General features: G+C 46.4%; 1 long non-coding RNA gene across 1 annotated transcript in view; it reads right to left on the bottom strand.

The window, feature by feature from the left end:
• Nucleotides 1-14506, bottom strand: part of LOC130360848 (uncharacterized) — an 89297-nt gene that overhangs the window by 53742 nt on the left and 21049 nt on the right. Inside the window, exon 2 of the long non-coding RNA XR_008890830.1 lies at nucleotides 10389-10436. This is a non-coding gene — a long non-coding RNA (uncharacterized LOC130360848). The remainder of the gene's footprint in view (nucleotides 1-10388; nucleotides 10437-14506) is intronic.

Genomic DNA, 14506 nt, shown 5'->3' with positions numbered 1-14506 from the left:
GCCTGCAGTAACTATAAACTCAACCCTACTAAGTGCGAAGCGCTAAATATTACGGTCCACCCCAGGATCATAACCTCCCTAAGATCGTCATACCCCTTTAACCCCTTAAGGACGCAGGACGTAAATGTACGTCCTGGTGAGGTGGTACTTAACGCACCAGGACGTACATTTACGTCCTAAGCATAACCGCGGGCATCGGAGCGATGCCCGTGTCATGCGCGGCTGATCCCGGCTGCTGATCGCAGCCAGGGACCCGCCGGCAATGGCCGACCCCCGCGATCTCGCGGGCGTCCGCCATTAACCCCTCAGGTGCCGGGATCAATACAGATCCCGGCATCTGCGGCAGTTCGCCATTTAAATGAACGATCGGATCGCCCGCAGCGCTGCTGCGGGGATCCGATCATTCATAACGCCGCACGGAGGTCCCCTCTCCTTCCTCCGTGCGGCTCCCGGCGTCTCCTGCTCTGGTCTGTGATCGAGCAGACCAGAGCAGGAGATGACCGATAATACTGATCTGTTCTATGTCCTATACATAGAACAGATCAGTATTAGCAATCATGGTATTGCTATGAATAGTCCCCTATGGGGACTATTCAAGTGTAAAAAAAAATTTAAAAAAATGTAAAAGTAAAAGTAAAAAAAAAGTGAAAAATCCCCTCCCCCAATAAAAAAGTAAAACGTCTGTTTTTTCCTATTTTACCCCCAAAAAGCGTAAAAAACATTTTTTATAGACATATTTGGTATCGCCGCGTGCGTAAATGTCCGAACTATTAAAATAAAATGTTAATGATCCCGTACGGTGAACGGCGTGAACGAAAAAAAATAAAAAAAAAGTCCAAAATTCCTACTTTTTTAATACATTTTATTTAAAAAAAATTATAAAAAATGTATTAAAAGTTTTTTATATGCAAATGTGGTATAAAAAAAAAGTACAGATCATGGCGCAAAAAATGAGCCCCCATACCGCCACTTATACGGAAAAATAAAAAAGTTAGAGGTCATCAAAATAAAGGGATTATAAACGTACTAATTTGGTTAAAAAGTTTGTGATTTTTTTTAAGCGCAACAATAATATAAAAGTATATAATAATGGGTATCATTTTAATCGTATTGACCCTCAGAATAAAGAACACATGTCATTTTTACCATAAATTGTACGGCATGAAAGCAAAACCTTCCAAAATTAGCAAAATTGCGTTTTTCGTTTTAATTTCCCCACAAAAATAGTGTTTTTTGGTTGCGCCATACATTTTATGATATAATGAGTGATGTCATTACAAAGGACAACTGGTCGCGCAAAAAACAAGCCCTCAAACTAGTCTGTGGATGAAAATATAAAAGAGTTATGATTTTTAGAAGGCGAGGAGGAAAAAAATGAAAACGTAAAAATTAAATTGAGTCCTTAAGGCCAAAATGGGCTGAGTCCTTAAGGGGTTAAGTGGCGAACGCATGCTTTGAAATACTTGGGTATCCAAATACCCTCAAACCTTACAGATACTTACCGATTGAATTTCCCCCATTACTGCAATCATTGCGTGCTGATCTGGCTAGATGGGAGCGCAGGGACTTCTCGTGGCTTGGCAGGATAAACATATTCAAAATGAACGTGCTCCCACGTTTGCTATACCTCTTTTCTGGTACTCCAGTATACCTGCCTCGCTCTTTCTTTCGGCAGGTCACTGCGCTCCTAATTGGCTTCGTCTGGGCACATAAACATCCACGCTTGGCAAGGAACATTCTGATTAGGCGTAAGCAGAGTGGTGGCCTAGCACTACCTGACTTTACATCCTATTACCTAGCGACAGTCCTTTCTAGAATCATAGATAGTTTACATCATAGAGCCGAGAAACAGTTTGAACTTGCCTCTTCACCATATGACATTAGAACCATATTATGGATACCCCGTACTGCTGTCCCCAACCACACACTTCTCAACACCCCGCCTATACTAGCATCTGTCATAAGGGCTAATAAAACGTACCTCTCGTGTTCTGGCCTCTTCTCACCCTCAGGACCTCTCAGCCCACTCTTTGGCAACCCAGCTTTCCAACCAGCCATACAGACATCATCCTTTTTAGCTTTTAGGCGAGATGACGCCCCTACCTTTAGAGATCTCTTGGATCCTTCTGGGTTGAAGTCCTTACCTGACCTACTGAAAGGTGCCAATCCCTCCCTCATGCATATTTTTCAATATAATCAGATTAAACACTTTTACAAGACGCAGGGAAGCCAATTAGACCTCCTCAGACCTCTTACATCCTTTGAACGTTTTGGACTTCCCCCTCGCATATTGGTAGAACGGTCAGCACACTATACTCTCATGTCCTAGAGACTTCCACTAGTAATCCAATACCCTTTTGCGGGGCTTGGGAACGTGAACTTCAATGCACCATCTCGGAGGAGGAGTGGAGAACGGCTTTCTCCTGGTGCCACAGGTCTTCCACATCGTGCAAGGCACATGAAACGAACTACAAAATTATGGCACGTTGGTACCGTGTACCTACCCTTTTGGCGAGGATGTACCTGAGCGTGCCTGATACGTGCTGGCGGTGTGGAGGTCCTGGAGGCTCCATGACACATATTTGGTGGGAGTGCCCATCACTACAGCCCTTCTGGACGCAGATCTCGGACATTATGTCTAAACTCACAGCTACCACGCTTACCCTGACCCCCAAAATGGCCCTATTGTCGATTCTGCCAAGATCTGTTCCAAAGTCATCCACGCGACTACTACATTTCCTCCTATTAGCTGCTAGAACTGTGATTCCTAGACTGTGGAGATCATCGACACCCCCTTCGGTTTCCTCATGGTTGCATGAGCTCTCTCACTTATGTAAGATGGAGGAACTGCTGTCAGACTCCAGAAATCAATTGGACAAGTTTATGGCTATTTGGGGACCCTGAAAAGCTTTTATGTCATCCACTTACTTTGAAACCCTACATCTAAATTAGTGTTGAGCGGCATAGGCCATATTCGAATTCGCGAATATTCGCGAATATATGGACGAATATTCGTCATATATTCGCGAATATTCGCATATTCGTTATATTCTCGTTTTATTTTCGCATATGCGAACATTCGCGTATGCGAAAATTAGCATACACGAAAATTCGCATATGCGAAAATTAACATATACGAATTTTCGTATATGCGAATTTTCGCACGCCAGTCTCACACAGTAGTATTACAGCCTTCTTTACACCACACAAGCTGGAAGCAGAGAGGGGTGATCACTGTGATGTGTACTGTGAAGAAAAAAAAGCAAAAAAAACGATTATTCGTAATTACGAATATATAGCGCTATATTCGCGAAATTCGCGAATTCGCGAATATGCGATATTCGCGAACAATATTCGAATTGCGAATATTCGCGAGCAACACTAATCTAAATACATAACCTCTCTCCTACACTACTACTACTACTACAAATCATCCTCTAAGCAGTGTGCCTCAGATGCCGGGAACTTCCAGACCCAGACTCGTCTCGCAAGGTAACTACGTACTCTACTCCATGACTGACCTCTACTCTCTCTCCTCTCCTTCTGCTCTACTGCCTGTCCTATCTTTTCCCCTTACACCCCTCCCTCCCTGTTTTCTTGTATTCGAGGCTTCTTGCCTCCACACAGTTTCATTAGTGTGATATAATGCCAAGTGTATATGCCCTTCCACTATGGCAGCTCATTCCTCCCACCCTTGATATTAGCTACCTATTACTACTGGTACTTATAGTGCTTTACTATGATCGCAACTATGTAATAATATACGGTTTGTTGCACCACCAGGTGGGATAGACCCCCCTTGACAGTACGGTCTTTTCTTGTTACTACACCTATGGCATTGTTATGCTCTGTTATGTTTTCTTATTCTCATGTGTAAAACTTTAATAAAAACATACTTTGGAAAAAAAAAGATGTCTAGGGGCAGAGTACCCTGTTAAGCCTTCTGTGGCTGCTGGGGGTGGGTTGGGAAGGAGAAAGCAGTTAAAGCAGTAAATGTACACAATTTGCGTGACTACCATTAACTTAAATTCAAAACTACAAGCTACATTGTTACATATATTACATAACTCACAGGGCTACACCACTTGCACAATGTCCAATTACCAATTCACCAAAGATCGGCCTTTGTTGCTGTAGCTGAACCACTTATACTGTATATGTTTATGGAGAATGATTTTGCTTGATTTTATTTTATTGTGAACAATGATTTTCTCTAAAATAGGCTAACCAGTTAATAAGAATCCACACACACACACACACACACATATATATATATATATATATATATATATATATATATATACATATATATATATATATATATATATATATATATATATATGAATAAAGACAGCATCAAGTTGAGACCTGTGCAAGTGGTCGACCAGGTAGCCAACTCAGGTATACATACAAGGTCCACAGCACCAAACAGGCCCAGGATCTTGTGCAAAGATGCTGCTGCTGAAATGTTGCAATTGATTGTGGGATAATAAAGAACTCCAGCTTTTTGCACAAGATCCTGGGCATGTTTGATGCTGTGATTTTTTCAGACTTTGTATATATATATATATATATATATATATATATATATATATATATATTGTATGGTTGTAAAATACAGTTGGTTCTATTTTTGAAACAAAGACCAGGATAAACATAGAGGTGTGACCACCAGGACACAATGTTATTTTTTTGTAAACAATTTTGTAATTCTAAATATAAAAAAAAATTGCATTTCTATGTTAAGTTACTGTCACGATGCCGGCTGGCAGGTAGTGGATCCTCTGTGCCAGAGAGGGATTGGCGTGGACCGTGCTAGAGGATCGGTTCTAAGTCACTACTGGTTTTCACCAGAGCCCGCCGCAAAGCGGGATGGTCTTGCTGCGGCGGTAGTGACCAGGTCGTATCCCCTAGCAACGGCTCAACCTCTCTGGCTGCTGAAGATAGGCGCGGTACAAGGGAGTAGACAGAAGCAAGGTCGGACGTAGCAGAAGGTCGGGGCAGGCAGCAAGGATCGTAGTCAGGGGCAACGGCAGAAGGTCTGGAATCACAGGCAAGGAACACACAAGGAACGCTTTCACTGGCACTAGGGCAACAAGATCCGGCGAGGGAGTGAAGGGGAAGTGAGGTGATATAGGGAAGTGCACAGGTGTAAACACTAATTGGAACCACTGCACCAATCAGCGGTGCAGTGGCCCTTTAAATCGCAAAGACCCGGCGCGCGCGCGCCCTAGGGAGCGGGGCCGCGCGCGCCGGGACAGAACTGACGGGGAGCGAGTAAGGTACGGGAGCCGGGGTGCGCATCGCGAGCGGGCGCTACCCGCATCGCGAATCGCATCCCGGCCGGAGGTGGTAACGCAGCGCCCCGGGTCCGTGGAACCGACCGGGGCGCTGCAGTGAGGGAAGTGTAGCGAGCGCTCCGGGGAGGAGCGGGGACCCGGAGCGCTCGGCGTAACAGTACCCCCCCCCTTGGGTCTCCCCCTCTTCTTGGGGCCTGAGAACCTGAGGATCAGACTTTTGTCCAGGATATTGTCCTCAGGTTCCCAGGACCTCTCTTCTGGACCACAACCCTCCCAATCCACTAAAAAAAAAGTTCTTCCCCTGACCTTTTTAGAGGCCAAAATCTCTTTGACAGAGAAGATGTCCGAGGAGCCGGAAACAGGAGTGGGAGGAACAGATTTAGGAGAAAAACGGTTGAGGATGAGAGGTTTAAGAAGAGAGACGTGAAAGGCATTAGGGATACGAAGAGAAGGAGGAAGAAGAAGTTTGTAAGAGACAGGATTAATTTGACACAAAACTTTAAAAGGACCAAGATAGCGTGGTCCCAACTTATAGCTCGGGACACGGAAACGGACATATTTAGCGGAGAGCCATACCTTGTCTCCAGGGGAAAAAATGGGAGGAGCTCTTCTTTTCTTATCTGCGAATCTCTTCATGCGAGAAGAAGCCTGTAAGAGAGAATTTTGGGTCTCTTTCCATATGGTGGAAAGATCACGAGAAATTTCATCCACAGCGGGCAGACCAGAGGGCAAGGGGGTAGGGAGGGGGGGAAGAGGGTGACGGCCGTACACCACGAAAAACGGAGATTTGGAGGAAGATTCAGAGATTCTGAAATTATACGAGAATTCGGCCCAAGGTAGAAGATCTGCCCAGTCATCCTGGCGGGAGGAAACAAAATGTCGTAAATAGTCACCCAAGATCTGGTTAATTCTCTCTACTTGTCCATTGGATTGAGGATGGTATGCAGAAGAAAAATTTAATTTAATCTTGAGTTGTTTACAGAGAGCCCTCCAGAATTTAGACACAAATTGGACGCCTCTATCCGAGACGATCTGTGTAGGCAACCCGTGAAGACGAAAAATGTGTACAAAAAATTGTTTAGCCAACTGAGGCGCTGAAGGAAGACCAGGAAGAGGGATGAAATGTGCCATTTTGGAGAATCGATCAACGACCACCCAAATAACAGTGTTGCCATGGGATGGGGGTAAGTCAGTAATAAAATCCATACCAATCAGAGACCAAGGTTGTTCGGGGACAGGTAGAGGATGAAGAAAACCAGCGGGCTTCTGGCGAGGAGTCTTATCCCGGGCACAGATAGTGCAGGCTCGCACAAAGTCCACCACATCAGTCTCTAGAGTCGGCCACCAATAGAAGCGAGAGATGAGTTGCACAGATTTCTTGATGCCCGCATGACCTGCGAGATGGGAGGAGTGACCCCATTTGAGGATCCCAAGGCGTTGGCGTGGAGAAACAAAGGTCTTTCCTGGAGGAGTTTGCCTGATGGAGGCTGGAGAAGTGGAAATCAGGCAGTCAGGAGGAATGATGTGTTGAGGAGAGAGTTCAATTTCAGAGGCATCTGAGGAACGAGAGAGAGCATCGGCCCTAATGTTTTTATCAGCAGGCCGAAAGTGAATTTCAAAATTAAATCGGGCAAAGAACAGAGACCACCTGGCCTGACGAGGATTCAGCCGTTGGGCAGACTGGAGGTAGGAGAGGTTCTTGTGATCGGTGTAAATAATAACTGGAAATCTTGATCCCTCCAGCAGATGCCTCCATTCCTCAAGTGCTAATTTAATGGCTAGAAGCTCTCGATCCCCGATGGAGTAGTTCCTCTCCGCCGGAGAGAAGGTCCTGGAAAAAAAACCACAAGTAACAGCATGCCCGGAAGAGTTTTTTTGTAGAAGGACAGCTCCAGCTCCCACTGAGGAGGCATCAACCTCCAATAGGAAGGGTTTAGATGGGTCAGGTCTGGAGAGCACGGGAGCCGAAGAAAAGGCAGACTTGAGTCGTTTAAAGGCGTCTTCCGCTTGAGGAGGCCAAGACTTGGGATCGGCATTTTTTTTTGTTAAAGCCACAATAGGAGCCACAATGGTAGAAAAATGTGGAATAAATTGCCTGTAATAATTGGCGAACCCCAAAAAACGTTGGATGGCACGGAGTCCGGAGGGGCGTGGCCAATCTAAGACGGCAGAGAGTTTATCTGGGTCCATTTGTAGTCCCTGGCCAGAGACCAAGTATCCTAGAAAAGGAAGAGATTGGCATTCAAACAGACATTTCTCTATTTTGGCATAGAGTTGATTATCACGAAGTCTCTGAAGAACCATACGGACATGCTGGCGGTGTTCTTCAAGATTGGCAGAAAAAATCAGGATATCGTCCAGATATACAACAACACAGGAGTATAGTAGATCACGAAAAATTTCATTAACAAAGTCTTGGAAGACGGCAGGGGCGTTGCATAGACCAAAGGGCATGACCAGATACTCAAAGTGTCCATCTCTGGTGTTAAATGCCGTTTTCCATTCATCCCCCTCTCTGATGCGGATGAGATTATAAGCACCTCTTAAGTCCAGTTTGGTAAAAATATGGGCACCTTGGAGACGATCAAAGAGTTCAGAGATGAGGGGTAGGGGGTAGCGGTTCTTAACCGTGATTTTATTAAGACCGCGGTAGTCAATGCAAGGACGTAGAGAGCCATCTTTTTTGGACACAAAGAAAAATCCGGCTCCGGCAGGAGAGGAGGATTTACGGATAAAGCCCTTTTTTAAATTTTCTTGGACGTATTCAGACATGGCAAGAGTCTCTGGGACGGACAGAGGATAGATTCTGCCCCGGGGTGGAGTAGTGCCCGGGAGGAGGTCAATGGGACAATCATAAGGCCTGTGAGGAGGTAGAGTCTCAGCTTGTTTTTTGCAAAAAACGTCCGCAAAGTCCATATAGGCCTTAGGGAGACCGGTTACATGAGGAAGCACAGGGACACGGCAAGGTTTACTGGGAACCGGTTTTAAGCAGTCCTTGGAACAAGAGGGCCCCCAACTCTTGATCTCCCCAGTGGACCAATCCAGGATTGGGGAATGGAGTTGAAGCCAGGGAAGTCCAAGAAGGATTTCAGAAGTGCAATTGGGGAGGACCAACAGTTCAATCCTCTCGTGATGAGATCCGATGCACATTAGAAGGGGCTCCGTGCGGAAACGTATAGTACAGTCCAATCTTTCATTGTTTACACAATTGATGTAGAGGGGTCTGGCGAGACTGGTCACCGGGATGTTGAACCTGTTGACGAGAGAGGCTAAGATGAAATTTCCTGCAGATCCAGAGTCCAAGAAGGCCACAGCAGAGAAGGAGAAGGCAGAGGCAGACATCCGCACAGGCACAGTAAGACGTGGAGAAGCAGAGTAGACATCAAGGACTGTCTCACCTTTGTGCGGAGTCAGCGGACGTCTTTCCAGGCGGGGAGGACGGATAGGACAATCCTTCAGGAAGTGTTCGGTACTAGCACAGTACAGGCAGAGATTCTCCATGCGGCGTCGTGTCCTCTCTTGGGGTGTCAGGCGAGACCGGTCGACCTGCATAGCCTCCACGGCGGGAGGCACAGGAACAGATTGCAGGGGACCAGAGGAGAGAGGAGCCGGGGAGAAGAAACGCCTCGTGCGAACAGAGTCCATATCCTGGCGGAGCTCCTGACGCCGTTCGGAAAAACGCATGTCAATGCGAGTGGCAAGATGGATGAGTTCATGTAGGTTAGCAGGGATTTCTCGTGCGGCCAGAACATCTTTAATGTTGCTGGATAGGCCTTTTTTAAAGGTCGCGCAGAGTGCCTCATTATTCCAGGATAATTCTGAAGCAAGGGTACGGAACTGTACGGCATACTCGCCAACGGAAGAATTACCCTGGACCAGGTTCAACAGGGCAGTCTCAGCAGAAGAGGCTCGGGCAGGTTCCTCAAAGACACTTCGAATTTCCGAGAAGAAGGAGTGTACAGAGGCAGTGACGGGGTCATTGCGGTCCCAGAGCGGTGTGGCCCAAGCCAGGGCTTTTCCAGACAGCAGGCTGACTACGAAAGCCACCTTAGACCTTTCAGTGGGGAACTGGTCCGACATCATCTCCAAGTGTAATGAACATTGGGAAAGAAAGCCACGGCAAAACTTAGAGTCCCCATCAAATTTATCCGGCAAGGATAGTCGTATTCCAGAAGCGGCCACTCGCTGCGGAGGAGGTACAGGAGCTGGCGGAGGAGATGATTGCTGGAGCTGTGGTAGTAACTGTTGTAGCATAACAGTCAGTTGAGACAGCTGTTGGCCTTGTTGCGCAATCTGTTGTGACTGCTGGGCGACCACCGTGGTGAGGTCAGCGACAACTGGCAGAGGAACTTCAGCGGGATCCATGGCCGGATCTACTGTCACGATGCCGGCTGGCAGGTAGTGGATCCTCTGTGCCAGAGAGGGATTGGCGTGGACCGTGCTAGAGGATCGGTTCTAAGTCACTACTGGTTTTCACCAGAGCCCGCCGCAAAGCGGGATGGTCTTGCTGCGGCGGTAGTGACCAGGTCGTATCCCCTAGCAACGGCTCAACCTCTCTGGCTGCTGAAGATAGGCGCGGTACAAGGGAGTAGACAGAAGCAAGGTCGGACGTAGCAGAAGGTCGGGGCAGGCAGCAAGGATCGTAGTCAGGGGCAACGGCAGAAGGTCTGGAATCACAGGCAAGGAACACACAAGGAACGCTTTCACTGGCACTAGGGCAACAAGATCCGGCGAGGGAGTGAAGGGGAAGTGAGGTGATATAGGGAAGTGCACAGGTGTAAACACTAATTGGAACCACTGCACCAATCAGCGGTGCAGTGGCCCTTTAAATCGCAAAGACCCGGCGCGCGCGCGCCCTAGGGAGCGGGGCCGCGCGCGCCGGGACAGAACTGACGGGGAGCGAGTAAGGTACGGGAGCCGGGGTGCGCATCGCGAGCGGGCGCTACCCGCATCGCGAATCGCATCCCGGCCGGAGGTGGTAACGCAGCGCCCCGGGTCCGTGGAACCGACCGGGGCGCTGCAGTGAGGGAAGTGTAGCGAGCGCTCCGGGGAGGAGCGGGGACCCGGAGCGCTCGGCGTAACAGTTACCTTGGACACTTCAAGTTTTTGATGCTTTTCTTATAAATATGTATGTCCCTATTAAAAAAAAATACTTCTATACCTTTGCTTTTTAGATTTACATTAAACTTTAATTACTAATTGTCGCTGGATAAAATAACATTTTGGTAACATACATGTATAATAAACTAATAGGGTGTTGTTTTGCTTATTGTGCTGTAAGAAGGAAGTAGAAAGTTTAATAATCAACAGCTTCAACTTTCCAAATCTGTCTCATTAGTGTCATATTAACAGAGCCCTATTCTGCTAAGACAACCCTCTAAATCTAGAGAGCGAGGAAGAATCGGCATGTGAGTGCCTCTGTGAACTGTATTTTCTAAGGTTTAATGGACCAAAACAAAACAATTTCATATTAAAAAGTTATTTTTCAGATTTTAATTAATTTTGTGGCATTCTTATTCTCTGTATTGTCAAAACACTTTACATTAAACACTATAAATGTATTTTATATTAATTATGCTTTAAATGGTGAAAGGATTTGTTTTGCTCAAACTTAAACTCAAAATTACAACTTGCATTCATTCACTTCAATGTGCTTTTCTATTCATGGATATTCCTTTAAGATTCTTTTGGCAAGCCTGTTTATAGTCTGAGATGATAATTTAATCCACTAAATTTCAGAAATTGGCCATTCCCAGCCTTCACTGTTTGCCTACCTCAAATATGCCACCAACTGCCTATCCTGTCCTATATCCTGTCCTGTAACCAGTGATTACAACAGTGTATGGAGTTCAGAGGATTTTGTCCAAAAGGTCTTCTCCAGTCCATGCTGTGAAGGCATCATTCTAAAATTCCCAACTCCAAGGAGGAGTATTGTTTAGTCAGAGGAGACAAGAGCTGAACAAGGGTCCCTCTGTGTACAATAAGTACTATGTGGCTCAACACGTGATAGAATTTTTCTTGTGATGCATAGGGTATCATGCCGCAAATCCATGAGTAAAAGTAAAAATATTTGCATGACAGTAAGCCAATTTGTGTAAGCCACAGTAGAGAGCATCTAATTGGACAATATCCTGTCAGCAACTACATTACTAGTAACTTATCTTACACCAGTGAAAAGCACACTAGAGACTTTCCACTCTATATAGCTGAAGCAACACTTAAAGGGACAGTGACCCGTTATTCACCCATCTCATTAGTGTAACATTCCACTCTGTATGAGAAAGACTGTGTTGCAAATAGTTTTGTATAAAATATTCTGAAAAGTTTCAAGTTGTCTTCACAGCATATCATTCCTACCCTTTACACTACGGGAACAACTCCTTTCACAAAAGTTTGCTTGGGCTCACAGGGGAACATCAGGTTGGCCACACCACCCGGTTACGAGACATAACCATGTACAGTTCTGAAGAACTACTACTCCAAGTTAGCCTGCACTAAAACCTTCCCTGTTTGTTACACTAAAACTGTTTCATTCGTAGACAGGGTAAACTTAGACTAGACAGTCTAAAGCTAGTTTCACAAGACTGTTAGTGATCCTTTAGTATGCTTAGTCTAAGACAGATCACATTTTGAACCGATGATGAAGTGATGCAAAGTTTTCATTTTTAAGGGATCAGATTGAATGTTCATTAAAAAAACAAATAAGTGATTAAAATTTTTATCAGTTTACATCAGTTTTTCTCTGTTATTCTTCTTCGTCAGAATGTAATCGGAAAGTCAAAAAACAAATGCAAATGGATGACAGCAGAAACCCTTCAGGTCACATCCGACACCTTTTTACTATACATTTAAGTTCCGTTTGTAGTCTGTTTTTATAGTTGGACAAAACAATTGTGCATGTTACTGTTTTTCTCACAGACAGAAAAACTAGCGTACAAAGATCATAAGAGACAATACTTTATTAACATGAATGCAAAAATAATACATAGGACTAAAGGATAAAATCACATAAAAATGGAAAGTGCTATGGTGGAATCTAACAAAGATGGAGCTCTGCACATGATTCAATGGCATATAGTACATATATGTTAAAAGGCATGCCATAAACAATTACTACTCCCTTATGAGCAAAATTAGTACCGTAGCAGCAGCATCAAGGTGGTCTATAAAACAACCTACACTTGACAACATTATACAGTAGCAGAAATGATATAGTGCATCAAAATAGTATGTAAACTGCACAGTGCTTAAAGGGAAAGAGGTGCAAATGATTAAGTAAACATATATAACACAGTGATTACCAAGTGGTCACAACAATACACAGCGTGCAGGCCTCCAACACCCAATGTTTCGCTCCAAGGCTTCCTCCGGGTGTGGTCATGGCTCAAAAAACCCTTCCTTATATATGCTTAGGTAACCAATGGTGTCCTATGCTACAGTCAGCTGGTCAATATGTAAAAGGTCAATGTTGTCATGTAATGTCCGGATCAGATGGAGTGTCATCATACCTGGCCGCTTACCCATGTGCTTCACTAAGGATGAACACCGGAGCTCCGGGCCCTCCCTATTGTGTCGCTGGAGGCAGAGCTGGCAAACGACATCAGCCGGCGTGTTCCAGTCCCCTCCCACCGACGGCGTAGACGTACGCCATAGGGTGGGAGGAGCAGAACAACGCTGTCAAGGATGTCAAAGCCCGCAACCTGATCTAACTCCAACCACCAGTGTATGACACAGCTGTGAGAGAGGAGATCAGGGTGCGGGTCCATGGTAACAGGATGTTTTGTCCGCAGGCAGGCATGCAGGCAGAAAATAATAATAATGAACACAAAGCAGTGAGTGCGGGAAGGAAAGAGGGAGGGGGTTGGAGAACGGGGAAAGGGGAAAGAGCGGAGGAAGAAGGGGAACAGGGAGAAAAGAAAGAAAGAGAAAGATTAGAAATAGAATGAATCATAAATACTGACCTAAAATTGCGAGTCTCGCACATATGAGGTAATTCATGACACTGCTTGGTGCATCAATGAGTGGAAGAAAGATGTCACGGCCCAACGATTGTCAGACCTCGCCCCCCCCCCCCCAGAACTATGCAGTGGAAGAAAAAGTGACGTAGTCCTAGAAGAACCACCAGGCTTACATCCAATAAATTGGAGAGCATGAGCCAAAAAATACATGTATATTCAACAAGAGGGGGGGAGGTTATATCCGGAGTCCCAAATTTGAGGCGACAACAAGCAATGGTTCCATGATGTACCTGATGTTACTGTGGGATAAGGAATTCATCACATGAATGTAAATGGATGGACATCATTCCCAGTACCACTAGACATACTGTTACGCTGAGCGCTCCAGGTCCCCGCTCCTCCCCGGAGCGCTCACAGCGTTCTCCTATTCGCAGCGCCCCGGTCAGACCTGCCGACCGGGTGCGCTGCGATAATGTTCCCAGCCGGGATGCGATTCACGTTGCGGGACACGCCCGCTCGCGATGCGCATCCCGACTCGCTTACCAGACCCGTTCCCCGTCTGTGCTGTCCCGGCGCGCGCGGCCCCGCTCCTTAGGGCGCGCACGCGCTGGGTCTTTGCGATTTAAAGGGCCGGTGCGCCACTGATTGGCGCATGAGGTTTTAATCAGTACCTTAACCTGTGCACTTCCCTACTTATACCTCACTTCCCCTGCACTCCCTTGCCGGATCTTGTTGCCATTGTGCCAGTGAAAGCGTTTCCTTGTGTGTTCCTAGCCTGTGTTCCAGACCTCCTGCCGTTGCCCCTGACTACGATCCTTGCTGCCTGTCCTGACCTTCTGCTACGTCCGACCTTGCTCTTGTCTACTCCCTTGTACCGCGCTTATCTCAGCAGTCAGAGAGGTTGAGCCGTTGCCGGTGGATACGACCTGGTTGCTACCGACGCTGCAAGACCATCCCGCTTTGCGACGGGCTCTGGTGAATACCAGTAGCAACTTAGAACCGGTCCACCGACACGGTCCACGCCAATCCCTCTCTGGCACAGAGGATCCACCTCCAGCCAGCCGAATCGTGACACATACAAGGAGGAAAAAGAAAACAATTAACCTCTTAAGGACGTAGGGCGTACCTGTACGCCCTACGCCCCGTCCAAGTGTTTAAAACGGGGTCGCGCCGTGACCCCGCATCACACCGGGTCTGTCCCGGCTGCTAGTCGGGCTGATCGGTACATTGCTATAAAATCGCTAGTGA

The sequence above is a fragment of the Hyla sarda genome, chromosome 3, assembly GCF_029499605.1.
Source record: "Hyla sarda isolate aHylSar1 chromosome 3, aHylSar1.hap1, whole genome shotgun sequence".
NCBI classification, from domain to species: Eukaryota; Metazoa; Chordata; class Amphibia; order Anura; family Hylidae; genus Hyla; species Hyla sarda.
This window is presented reverse-complemented; position numbering and strand designations above follow the sequence as displayed.